Consider the following 14,798-nt stretch of genomic DNA (forward strand, 5'->3'; position numbering starts at 1 on the left):
CCTACAGCCTGAGATATACAGGAAGCCCATTCTCTAGGCTCTGACCTTTAGAGATATTATACTCTTCCAGTAACATAGAGATAAAAAGTTGCAGAACACAGGATAACATTTGTCTTGTTTGAGGTTTACAGAAACCTCACGACCTAACCCATGAGGACAGCTGCAAGAGCTAAGGATTCCGGCATCAAGAAGTTTGCACCAGCCAATCACCTTCCCTTTAGGTATAAAAGAAGAGTGAATTCTAACTCAGGTGATTCTTTGGGACATAACTCCACCATCCCAGTCTGTTCTGTGGGCTTTCCTTATAAATTCCCTATTCCTTACCCTAGCCCTTCATTTCTCAGTTTATTGGCAGGAGCATATGAGTTGAGGCTCAGTAATAGTATCATATATTTATTGCTGTGCAACCAATAAAAGCTAAGTAACTTAAAAAGTAATTTGTCAAGTTTCTGTGGATGGGTTGGGAATTTCCTGTTGGCATCGCCTGCACTCATGCAGGCAGCTGGAGGGACCACTGGGTCATGGACTCCTCTGTCCACAAGCCCTTTATCCTCAAGCAGGGTGGACCAGACTCTCTCTGTGGCTCCAGCAGCCTTCCAAAAGGAATGCACAAAGGTATAGTAGATAACAGTTTGGGGACAAGGTTAAATTTTATGAATGTATTACTCATATTGTCATGAAGCACAATATCCTAGTCTTTTTTTTTTTTTTAATATCCTAGTCTTAAGCAAAAAAAGCTGGATTAGTTAAAGGTAGTGTGACATGATTTGTGTCATGACTGGTGGAATTTTCTTTCAGTTACTTTAGGGAAGAAGGGAGGGAGGGAAGTGGTAGGTGGGGAGAGGCCTATAAAGAAAGATGGAGAGAGAGAGAGCGAGGGAACAAAATGCTGGCAACTATGCAGGTCAGGAAGCAACAGTTGGAACTGGACATGGAACAACAGGCTGGTTCCAAATAGGAAAAGGAGTACGTCAAGGCTGTATATTGTCACCCTGCTTATTTAACTTCTATGCAGAGTACATCATGAGAAACGCTGGGCTGGAAGAAGCACAAGCTGGAATCAAGATTGCCGGGAGAAATATCAATAACCTTAGATATGCAGATGACACCACCCTTATGGCAGAAAGTGAAGAGGAACTAAAAAGCCTCTTGATGAAAGTGAAAGAGGAGAGTGAAAAAGTTGGCTTAAAGCTCAACATTCAGAAAACTAAGATCATGGCATCTGGTCCCATCACTTCATGAGAAATAGATGTGGAAACAGTGGACACAGTGTCAGACCTTATTTTTTTGGGCTCCAAAATCACTGCAGATGGTGACTGCAGCCATGAAATTACAAGATGCTTACTCCTCGGAAGGAAAGTTATGACCAACCTAGACAGCATATTAAAAAGCAGAGACATTACTTTGCCAACAAAGATCCATCTAGTCAAGGCTATGGTTTTTCCTGTGGTCATGTATGGATGTGAGAGTTGGACTATGAAGAAAGCTGAGTGCCGAAGAATTGATGCTTTTGGAACTGTGGTGTTGGAGAAGACTCTTGAGAATCCCTTGGACTGCAAGGAGATCCAACCAGTCCATCCTAAAGGAGATCAGTCCTGGGTGTTCATTGGAAGGACTGATGCTAAAGCTGAAACTCCAACACATTGGCCACCTCATGTGAAGAGTTGACTCATTGGAAAAGACCCTGATGCTGGGAGGGGTTGGGGGCAGGAGGAGAAGGGGATGACAAAGGATGAGATGGCTGGATGGCATCACCGACTTGATGGACATGACTTTGGGTGGACTCTGGGAATTGGTGATGGACAGGGAGGCCTGGGGTGCTGCGATTCATGGGGTCACAAAGAGTCGGACACAACTGATCGACTGAACTGAACTGATTAGCCTTAGATGAGGGGCATACAGCTGTTTATACTACTATTTTTGCAAAATTTCAAACTTGAGTTTGTTGTACATGTTGTCAGTAGGTTTGAAATTTTGCAATGTAAAACTTGGAGGAATTAAAAAGAGCCCCTGGCAAGCTTGACCAAGCACACCTCTCCCTCCATCTTTGAGATCTGGGGTTCAGTAGGTCTGAGATCAGCCTGAGTAATATGCACTAAGGTGACTCTGTGATTCCATGGTCCACACTTTCAGAAACACTACCCTATACAGAACTAAGAGAGGTGCATATATTTTCTAAATTACAAGGAGGACAGAGGGTCAGAGAATACAGATTACGTAGGAAAAGATTGGAAAAAAAAGGAAGTTACTAAAAATGAAAGAAGATGAAAGAATTGAAATAAAACCTTGTGTTTAAAAGGATAACTATAAATGGATAAAACTCATTTCTTAAGTAAAAAAAAAAAAAAACAAAACTCTTGTACTGGATCAAAAAGCAAGACTCAACTATATGCTGCTTACATGCAATTCATCTAAAGTTAAGTGAAAAAGTGTATTCAAAGATAAAAAGATCTTTTATCTTCTGTAATGAAGATCTAGTTAACTAGTAAATCTCTTTGAACTAAGTAATATAACATCAGAATTCAAGAAGCAAACCTACATGGAATACAAAAGAAAGTTAATAGAAAAATAATTTTCAGGGAACATTAACTGATAGATTAAATTAAGAAAACAGGCTTGTTTAAAGGTGATGAAAAAGATAATAAATAAGGTTGATTTAATAGATATATGATGAATTTAATAGCTTTAGAACAGTTATGACATCTTATTTTCAAACTTTGTTAAGTACTTATAGAAATAATATCCTATCTTAGCACACAAAAATTCTTAAATATATTTTAATAAATATAAGATATAGATTACCTTAATTTTTTGAAAAATAGAAATTATAAAAATTGAAAGCTTTAAACACCTGGAAAATTTTAAATGCTACCTTAATTATTGTTGTGTAAAGCAGGATACTGAAATTCATGGTACACAATTTCTAGAATGAAAATAAAACTCTAGATATCAAAAATTATATGACTTGTCTAAAATCATGTTACTAAAAATATTAGTAGACCTAGGAACTTATACTTACTAAAAAAAATAGAGCAAAATACTGAATTGGAGGCATTCAAAATATTGAAGAGAATTAAAATGATTAAAACAAGTATAAAAGATAACTAGAATTCATTAATAAAACCAATATCTGATATTATACTTTAAAACAATAATAAAATACAAGATCATGCAATAGCACAACCAAAATGTTTTTTAAATGTGCAAAGATATTAAATGCTCTTGAATAGAAAGACTATTTGAAGTTTATATATTGAATTTTTCAAATTTAACATTAAAATTAAATCTGAAAATTCAGACACTATCCAATAAATATATCAGCTGACATCTCATTGCTGTTGTATGTGTTTGCTTGAAACTTTATAGACTTATTCTAAATTCATCCATAAAAATAAAGATGCAAGAATAGCCTGGAATAACGTGAAAGAGAATAACGAAGATAATGGACAAGCTAAACAATTTTAGTCTATATTGTTAATACAGTAATTACAATTCTGTGGTCCTAGCACAAAAAATGATTACATGATCCAGAGGTTGATTCAAGTTCCTATAGGAATCTAGCATTTCTAAAAACATTTCTGAACACTGGATAAAAGAAGAATTATTTGGCAATCAGTGCTGAAATAACTCATGAGGTGTTTGGAAAAATAATATAGATAAGTCTTCATCCCTCACTCTAAAATTGACTATTTGTAGATTAAAATTTTAAATATGAAACATCAAAATGAAAGTGTAAGAAAAAAAAATCACAGAGATTAAAAACAAATTATCCTGAGAGTGAGACCAAAATCCGTTAAATGGAGGCATTTGATACTTTTGCTGCTGCTGCTGCTGCTAAGTCTCGTTAGTCGTGTCCGACTCTGTGCGACCCCATAGACGGCAGCCCACAGGCTCCCCCGTCCCTTGGATTCTCCAGGCAAGAACGCTGGAGTGGGTTGCTATTTCCTTCTCCAATGCATGAAAGCAAAAAGTGAAAGTGAAGTCGCTCGGTTGTGTCCGACTCCTAGCGACCCCATGGACTGTAGCCTACCAGGCTCCTCCATCCATGGGATTTTCCAGGCAAGAGTACTGGAGTGGGGTGCTATTGCCTTCTCCCTTGATACCTTTACCATATAAGAATTAAATGTATGGTCAGTTCAGTTTAGTTCAGTTGCTCAGTCGTGTCCGACTCTTTGCAACCCCGTGAATTACAGCACTCCAGGCCTCCCTGTCCATCACCAACTCCCGGAGTTCACTCAAACTCATGTCCAATAACTTCAGGGACACCAGACAGAGTTGCTGAGCCACCTAATGCCAGTTTTTGGCTCTAAACTTGTAGGGAAAATATGTATATATATATATATATATATATATATATATATATATATATATATACACACACACAAGACCTTCATGAGGATATAAAACCTCTCCCTATTCTCTTGCAGGGCACAGTTCGTGAGGCACTGTGTTAATTGTTCAGTCGTGTCAGACTCTTTGCGAGTCCACGGACTGTAGCCCGCCAGGCTCTTCTGTCCATGGGATTCTGCAGGCAAGAATACTGGAGTGGGTTGCCATTTCCTTCTCCAGGGGATCTTCCCGACCCACGGATCGAATCCGGGTCTCCTGCACTGCAGGCAGATTCTTTACCTTCTTGAGGCACTAGCCTGCTACATACTCCCCTTTGCCAGGCAAAGATAAAGCCATTTTTCTATTTCCTCCAAACTGTCTCCATATATATATATTTTTTATATGAGGGACAAGGGGCTATGATTTTGACAACAATTACACCAAAGAGATGAATTCTTTTACTAAACAAAGGTATCCTACAAATTATGTTTAGACCCCAAAACTTCCTAGGAAAAAAATCAACAACAGGAGCAAGAAGAAATCACAAGAAAGGCAATACAAGGAGCCAATACACATAGAAAGGACTGATCAGTTCTGTCCACATATTAATGATCACTTAGACACATTTAGTGGTTTCTATGCCATTTTAACCACATCGCGTTGGGAAATAAGAAAGAAAATCCTTTTAGCAAGTGTATGGAGAATCTTAGCAGTGTTAAAATATAGTTACAACTTTTTGCAAAGTATTGTGAAAATATATACAGAAATTTTAAGTGTGTAACTATCTCATGATACAGTAATTCTACTGGGAATATGCCTTGTAAACAAATGTAAGTGTATCACAATATACAATATATATGGAAAGATATTAATGGCAGCATTTCATTTAGTAACAAACAGGAAATGCTGGGACACTATGTGTGTGTAAGAAAGAAATTGACAGATTGGGAGACAATGAAAGCGTAAATAAAGGTGCTATTTAATTCACAGTTTTGTACTTTTGATCTTTCACTATTTTAAAAACAAACTTGTTTTACTGATAAACAAACAAACCTACTTAAACAATATCTATGTCCATTTTGGAGAGAATTTAGATGGACAGCATAAGTTACATGGAAAAAAAAAAAGAACCAGAATCTTGTTCTATAAATAAATTTTAAAAATATAATTTTAAACTCCAACCAATATGAATAGCAATTTATGTTGATGTGCTTCTTTCTCTTGGACAGGTCAGTTGCAATCAGACTGGACTGTTTTGGCTCTGCTGGATTTTTCAGAGACTTTTCTGAAAAGTTTGCCTGAATCAAGCAGCTGAGGCTGTAGAACCCAAAAAACACACAACACATGAGGATAATTACATTTTGCCCCTTTCATTCATGAACTTGAAACATCTTCTCAGGAGGAGAAATCAATCCCACACAGCATCGACATTAAGCAGTGATTGGGCACTTAGAATTTTTGCAGCAGTCATGTAAAAGACACCCACATAAAACAGCACAGCATGTGGAGACAGCCTTGTTTCTGCAGAAAATCTTTCCTATACAAAAGTGTCCAATACCAAGTTGCCAATAAAATGCACAAAAACCTATTAGAATATATTGAGAGAGTTAATTATATGTATTTTTTCTAACCACACAAGAAATATATCATGCTGCTAAGCTGCTAAGTCACTTCAGTTGTGTCCGACTCTGTGCAACCCCATAGACGGCAGAGAAGGCAATGGCACCCCACTCCAGTACTCTTGCCTGGAAAATCCCATGGATGGAGGAGCCTGGTAGGCTACAGTCCTTGGGGTCTCGAAGAGTCAGACACGACTGAACAATTTCACTTTCACTTTTCACTTTCATGCATTGGAGAAGGAAATGGCAACCCACTCCAGTGTTCTTGCCTGGAGAATCCCAGGGACGGGGGAGCCTGGTGGGCTGCTGTCTCTGGGGTCGCAGAGTCAGACACGACTGAAGCAACCACAGCATAGACGGCAGCCCACCAGGATCCCCCATCCCTGGGATTCTCCAGGCAAGAACATTGGAGTGGGTTGCCATTTCCTTCTCCAATGCATGAAAAGTGAAAAGTGAAAGGGAAGTTGCTCAGTCATGTCTTGACTCTTAGCGACCCCATGGACTGCAGCCTAGGCTCCTCCATCCATGGGATTTTCCAGTCAAGAGTAAAGGATCATAGTTTCATGTTAAATTTGAAGGCCTTATTACTAAGACAACACTTATATGTGACTTTGGAATTTCAGACTTGAGGTCTTCTATAGGAAGCAACACAAGATGATGTAAATGAAGAGACAGGATTCTGAATGACATTTATTGCATAAATGAAGAGAAATTAAGATGCTGGTGCACAGTCGCTCAGTTGTATCTAACTCTTTGCGACTCCTTGGACCATAGCCCCCCAGGCTCTCTGTCCAAGGGGATTCTCCAGGCAAGAATACTGGAATGGGTTGCCATGCCCTCCTCCAGGGGACCTTCCAAAACCAGGGATTGAACCCAGGTCTCCTGCATTGCAGGCAGATACTTTACCATCTGAGTTACCAGGGAAGCCCCAAGATGGTGGAAAATGTCTCAGTTTCTGATTTGAGCATTTGAGGCATGTCCAACTTCCCTATCTCAGTGGAATATATTATGCAGTAATTTTCCACTAGGCATTTTGGAGTTGGAGCAGACATCATGTTCATTTGCTACCCACTTTCCGTCAAATAATTCACTTTAGTAAGACATTGTTCTGTTCCCTGGAAATAGAAGCTGAGGACATGCCTTCCTGAAGCCAGTGATGGCAAAACCCTTCAGAATCCATATTTAGAATCCATCCAAATTCAGCATACGATTACTTAATAACCTATTTGGAAAACATTTCTCTCTCTTGGTTGCAAAAGTTTCTTCAAAAACAGCAGGGCAAGTAGTCCCAGGTCTCTTTGACCTAAAATGTCTAACGAAGCTCAGGAATTATTAGAACAACTTACAGAACCCTGAGGCCACTCAGCCTGATGATTTGATAATGATGTTTCTGTCACTGGGGCAGAGAATGTTGAGACTTCCAGCTCAGTATTTACTTGCAGCACTGGCTGTGAGAACTCTTCTATGTCCTTAATATTCTTAGGTAACACATTCTTCTGTTTGAATAATTCTAGGGGTGGATGTATTCTGTGATGTGTTCAAACTTCTAGGAAACCAAATGATAGAATGCAAATAATGTTATAAAGGTGTGAAAACTTTAAGAAAGCAGATGTTACAGTGAGGATTTGATTGATACATATAAGATATAGGAGTGTTGTTCTTTAGTCGCTAAGTCATGTCTTTTGTGACCCAATGGACTGTAGCCCGCCAGGCTCCTCTGTCCAAGGGATTTCCCAGGCGAGAATACTGGAGTGGGTTGCCATTTCCTTCTCCAGGGGATCTTCTTGACCCAGAGGTTGAACCGGCATCTCCTGTATTGGAAGGCAGATTCTTTACCACTGAGCCACCAGGGAAAAAAAAAAAAAAAAAAAATTACATTTTAAAAATATAGACTATCACAACTAAACCTACACTGCCCTCTGGTGGTCAAATATGAAAACATTTATACAGTTGAATTAAACGAATAATTATTTTACACATACCAAAACAACTAAAGGTAAGGCGACCAGGTGCCTCATTTTGCATTTTCAACAACTCACTTGACCTGATTATCAAGGTTGAATGGATTCTTTATGAAGACGTCCCAATTCTTCATTTTTAAACTTCATTATAGAAGCTTTATGTAGTAAATTGTAATTTACTGAGTAATACTGAGTAATACTACTTACATACTGGGGATTTAGGTATTTATACATGTGACAAATTTACATGTAGTAAATTGTAATTTACTGAGTAATACTGAGTAATACTACTTACATACTTGGGATTTAGGTATTTATACGTGTGAGAAATTATGCTGAAATAATAAGAAAATATGTTCTTCAATTTGTTACACTATTTAAAGAGTAGATGGTGAATTATTAATGTTTTAATTTTATCATGCATATTAAAATGAATATTTTAGGAATACAGACACACAATTATCATGGTATGTCAGGTCATAGACTTAATCCAGCAACCAAACCTAGTGTTCTCTATTGTTAGATAATTTTTCTGATTAACAGTTTTAAATTTTTCTAATTTGAACTTTACTACTTGCACAATAAAAAATATTCATAAAATATTATAAAAATACTTTTGTTTATTTATTTATTCATTAGGCTGCACCAGGTCTTGGTTGCAGCATGTGGAATCTAGTTTCCAGAGCAGGGACTGAACCCGGGCCCCTTGCATTGGGAGGCAGAGTCTTAGCTACTGGACTGCCATGCAAGTACCAAAAAATATTGTTTTAAAAGGAAAAATGTTAAATCAAGAGGAATCAGTTGATATGTCCACAGTTTCATTGCTGGTTGTATGTAGGTGTCCTGATACCATCTAGTGGTTTTGTCTATAGTCTTCAAATTCTGATATATTCTCTGTTGCTAACAAAAATGAAAGCAGGTTTCCTCCAAACCTGCTTTTCATTAAAATGTGCTCTTGCAATTTGCTTTCAGTCACATCTCAGATACTAATTGCTTTGGGGTGAGTGCTCAGGTATGGGGCTTCAGACCTCAAGCCTCAGAGTTTCTCAAGAGTTGTTCCTCGTTGCACTTCCCAGCATGTCTCGGGGGTCACTAGTGAGTGTCCACTCTTAATGGAGGATGTAGGACAGATGAAGAAGCTTCTCTGTACATGTGTATATGCCGAAAACCAGTGGAGAACTATCTGCAAGGTCAGACCAGGGCAACTACCCACTTGCTCTCTGCCCACCTCCCTTCCTCACACCACAGACTTTGTTAGGACGTGGATAAGAGACAAGTCAGTCTGTGTGGACTGTGCTGATGCCTCAGTGAAGAGGTATCTGACTTTTCTTAGCCATGTCCTATCACCCTGCAAATTACATAATTTGTCTCAATAAAAGTAGTCCTCAAATTTGCCCCAAAGCCTCTTTCTCTTATTATATCATATTTTGAACCAAATAAACAAAAACTATTTTGAACATAGGTTTAATACAATTTCTCCCTCAAATTTTATGGAATTTTATCACATACTAAAACATTTTATGTATTTGAAACATTTATCATGAATGAGTTGACCACCAACCTCTCAATGCTGTGACCACTCACATAAATGACAACTTTATATTTCAACAGCTTTATGTCAGGTTTCAGCTGAAAGATAAATTATACACAGAGAAAATATTGTTTCCTTTTTCAGATTGCACAAATTTCTTAAAAGGCTGAACCACATTTTTTACATGGTTTCACGTTTAATTCTGCGGAGTTGAATTTGACTTTAATATAAGTGAGTGAAATTTGAAATAATATCAGACCAGATAAGATCCAGAGGAAAACTTCCTAAGAATTGCATATTCTTTTGTGTGTTTATAATAAGCATATTTTAACTATAGTCTCAGACATATCACAAGTAATCTCTACCTATCAGTATTACCAAACAGTGCATTCAAGAATTTAAACTCAAGTTCTTTTTATGATTGAGGGGTAAAATATGATTGAGTATGAGAAAATATTCTCCCATATGTGTGATGGTTAATACTATGTACCAACTTGGCAGGGCCACAGGGCGCTCCAATATTTGGTTGAACATGACTCTGGGTGTGTCTTGTGAGGGTGTTTCTGGATGAGATTGGCATTTGAATGGCAGAATGAGTGAGGCAGATTGGGTGGGCCTTATTCCACCCACTGAAGGCCTAAATGGAATAAAAGGCTGAGTAAGAGAGAAGCTCGGAGAAGGCAATGGCACCCCACTCCAGTACTCTTGCTTGGAAAATCCGATGGACGGAGGAGCCTGGTAGGCTGCAGTCCATGGGGTTTCGAAGAGTCATACACGACTGCGCGACTTCACTTCCACTTTTCACTTTCATGCATTGGAGAAGGAAATGGCAACCCACTCCAGTGTTCTTGCCTGGAGAATCCCAGGGACGGGGGAGCCTGGTGGGCTGCCATCTATGGGGTCGCACAGAGTCGGACACGACTGAAGTGATTTAGCAGCAGCAGCAGCAAGAGAGAAGCTGGGCTTCCCAGGTGGTGTTAGTGGTAAAGAACTTACCTGCCAATGCAGGAGATTTGACAGCTGTGGGTTTGATCCCTGGGTCGGGAAGATCCCCTGGAGGAGGGCGTGACAAGTATTCTTGCCTGGGGAATCCCACTGACAGAGAAGCCTGACAGGCTATAGCTCATAGTGTCACACAGGGTCGGACACAACTGAAGTGACCTAACATGCACAAGAGAGAAGCCACACTCTCTGCCTGTCTCTGGGTTGGGGCAGGGGTCTTCTCCTGCCTTGGGCAGACCTGGACTCAGACCAGAACTTATTATAGCCTTGGTTTTCCTGGTTCTCTGGCCTTCAAACTCAGGCTGGGCTTGACAACATCAACTCCTTTGTTTTCCAGGCTTTTGGACTCAGACTGGAATTACACAAGCCCTCAGGGTCTCTGGGTCACCAACTGCAGACTAGGGACTTAGCCTCATAATCGTGTGAACCAATTACTTATAATGAATCTCTTTTACATAGTTATGTACAGGTAACTCGAGCACTGGTATAAACAATGATGAGTGAGTCATCAGATCAGATCAGTCGCTCAGTCGTGTCTGACTCTTTGCGACCCCATGAATCACAGCACGCCAGGCCTCCCTGTCCATCACCAACTCCCGGAGTTCACTGAGACTCACATCCATCGAGTCAGTGATGCCATCCAGCCATCTCATCCTCTGTCGTCCCCTTCTCCTCCTGCCTCCAATCCCTCCCAGCATCAGAGTCTTTTTCAGTGAGTCAACTCTTCGCATGAGGTAGCCAAAATACTGGAGTTTCAGCTTTAGCATCATTCCTTCCAAAGAAATCCCAGGGCTGATCTCCTTCAGAATGGACTGGTTGGATCTCCTTGCAGTCCAAGGGACTCTCAAGAGTCTTCTCCAACACCACAGTTCAAAAAAATTCTGTGTTACATTTTATTTTTCACTTTACTCAGAATCCTTATAATTATCTTCCACAGAGACAGTTTGTCTTCAATAGGAAAAAGAAAGCGACATAGCTCCCACATAAGTACATCAGTAGCCAAAAAACAATTGAGTTCACGTCGATGTCCTGTTTGCTAGAAGGATATTACTGTCAATATCAAGAAACTTTAGACAAAGTTCTACTATTTTTAATAGAACATAAAATTCTAGTAAAATGAAGTTCTGTTATTTTTCTTATCTAATTCCTGTTTCCTATATGGAGATGTCTGCCTAAGATGCTTTACACAACATCCCAGATCATCAGGTTTATTTCCTTTTTAAAAATGAAAACCAAACAAATGGAAAATCATTTGACACATTTCCTTTTCATAGAGGAAGAAAGGTGTGCCCTCTCTCACACTAAGATGAAATGCACAACTCTGTTGAGGCAAAAACAGCCACTTTTTCGGACCTTCACAAAATGTAATTTTCTACTTATTCTGTTTGCCTTGCAGTTTAGCCAACATCTTTATCTTAGTAGTAGTATTGCCAGGGCTAAAGTTCATAGTTTGCATTTGTGTATCTTATTTTGTGCAATATATTGTATGCTCACTGGGTTAGAGATACCTGAGTTAGTTGCTTAGGGGTGTGTGCTCTCTTACACACACCCCTGGTGGCTATCAAGTCTGAAATTAAGATCTTGGCAGGGCTGTGTCCTGGAGAGTGTGGGGAAGAAGTTCTTTCTATGTCTGTCTCTTGGTTTCCAGTGCCTTCCAGCAATCCAAGTCATCTCTTGGCTTGTATTGCTTATGTCTCTCTTATCTCTCCTCCCTTTTAAAGTATCCTTTCTTGTGTTCCTGAGAATGCCAAATAACCCTCTCCTCCTCTTATAAGAGTTAGAGTCCATATTAAACCCAGGATGACCTCACTGTGAGATCCATAATTTAATTAAATCTGCAAAGACCTTATTGCCAAATAAGGTCACATTCATGGGTACTGAAAATTAGGACTTGGATATACTTTTTGGGTAGTCACACTCAACCTGGTATAATGCCTAATTATTATCTGATATTGTTGTTTATGAAAGTGTGACAGAAGAGAAGTTTCAGTAATTTAACCTGCTGCAATTTAGTAACAGAATGCTCACCAGAGGGGTTCTGCTTCTGGCAAAGATGAAATAACTGAAGGCACATGAATCTTCACACAATAAAGAAATTTAACATGAGTAAAATATATAAAATATTGGGCCATAGGCAGGACAAGACTGTGATACCTGTTATAAAGGGAAACAAGTTGAGTCCTACAATTTTCCAGTTTTACTTCCTGGAGAGAGTTTGCAGGCTTTAGTGCAGTAAGGGGGAAAACAAACAGACCCCAGCAATCTTCCTGAGTAGACAGAGATAAGAATTTGGGAATGTCAAGGTAGGTACAGTAAGTAGGATTAAGTACTAAAAGTTGGGGAAGGGAGAGAGTGAGATCGAGAGATCCAGCAATATCCAGGGAGTTTCTCAAGTCTTCAGGTCGCTAAAGTGTTGGAGACGGGGCAAAGAACCAGAGAAAAGGTAAAAACAGGTGGGGAAAAAAAACCCCAAATGACCTAGAGTTTGGGAGATTTCTGGTTCACCACTGCCAAACAAAACAAAAAAACCAACCTCCCCCAATACGAAAAACCTAACAAAGAACAAAAAAATCAAATAGCGAAGCCACCAAAATTCTTATAGTATAAAAGGATCTGAGTATCAGAGTACATAAGAAGGGTAATAAGTTCTGAACTATAACGTAAAGATATTCTTCAGAGTATATGGTAAAAAAAAAGTCACTTTTCCCCCCATGTGTCTACACTGTGCTATGTTCTTGAGATATAAAGATTAATCAAACACCATTCACATTTCATAATAATTTAAACTATCAATTTGCCTATAAAGCTCCTATAATTCTCAAATAAAGGGAGACAAAACAGCTTTCTATGTCAGAAAAACTTAGAGGTGAGTTTCATAATTCAGAACTTTATGGTATATGGGAAAGACAAACTTATAAACCCTTTAATTATGGAAGGTATGAATGAGTTAAGAGTACTTACAAGTACCTTGTTGGTAAGAGAAAAAGGAAAAATAGATCTCTTTCTTAGCTGTGTCACCTCACACTGGTCAGAATGGCCACCATCAAAATATCTACAAATAATAAATACTGGAGAGGATGTGGAGAGAAAGGAGCCCTCTGACACTTTTGGGAGAAATGCAAATTGGTGTACCCACTATGGAGAACAGTATGCTGCTGCTACTGCTGCTAAGTCGCTTCAGTCGTGTCCAACTCTGTGCAACCCCATACACGGCAGCCCACCAGGCTCCCCTGTCCCTGGGATTCTCCAGGCAAGAACACTGGAGTGGGTTGCCATTTCCTTCTCCAATGCATGAAAGTGAAAAGTGAAAGTGAAGTCGCTCAGTCGTGTCCGACTCTTAGTGACCCCATGGACTGCAGCCTACCAGGCTCCTCCGTCCATGGGATTTTCCAGGCAAGAGTACTGGAGTGGGTTGCCATTGCCTTCTCCAGGAGAACAGTCTGGAGATACCTTAAAAAAGTGAAAACAGAGTTACCATATGATCCAGCAATTCCACTGCTGAGCGTATTTCCAGAAAAGATGAAAACTCTAATTTAAAAATATATACACAGCTCAATGTTTATAGCAGCACTGTTCACAATAGCCAAGGCACGGAAGCAACCCAAACATCTATCAACAGAGGAATGGATAAAGAAGATGTGGCACATGTATACAATGGAATAGTACTCAGCCATTAAAAACAATGAGATAATGCCATTTGCAGCAACATGGATGGACATAGTCAATCCTAAGGGAAATCAGTCCTGAATATTCATTGGAAGGACTGATGCTGAAGCTGAAACTCTGATACTTGGACCACCTGATGTGAAGAACTGACTCATTGGAAAAGACCTTGATGCTGGGAAAGATTGAAGGCAGGAGAAGGCATCAACAGAGGATGAGATGGTTGGATAGCATCACCGACTTGATGGACATGAGTTTGAGCAAGCTCTGAGGGTTGCTGATGGACAGGGAAGCCTAGCATGCTGCAGTCCATGGGGTTGCAAAGAGTCACATGACCGAGCAAATGAACTGAACTAGATGGACATAGAGATTATCAAATTAAGTGAAGTAAGTCAGACACAGAAAAACAAATATATAATATCACTTATATGTGTATCTAAAAATAATGATACAAATGAACTTTACAAAACAAAAACAGACTCAGACATAGAAAACAAACTATGGTTATGGTTATCAAAGGTGGGGAAGGGATAAACTCGATATATACATACTACTATACATAAACTCAGAGAAGGCAATGGCACCCCACTCCAGTACTCTTGCCTGGAAAATCCATGGACAGAGGAGCCTGGTAGGCTGCAGTCCATGGGGTCACTAGAGTCGGACACGACTGAGCGATTTCACTTTCACTTT

This window comes from Bos indicus, chromosome 17 (genome assembly GCF_029378745.1).
Source record: "Bos indicus isolate NIAB-ARS_2022 breed Sahiwal x Tharparkar chromosome 17, NIAB-ARS_B.indTharparkar_mat_pri_1.0, whole genome shotgun sequence".
Taxonomy (NCBI): Eukaryota; Metazoa; Chordata; class Mammalia; order Artiodactyla; family Bovidae; genus Bos; species Bos indicus.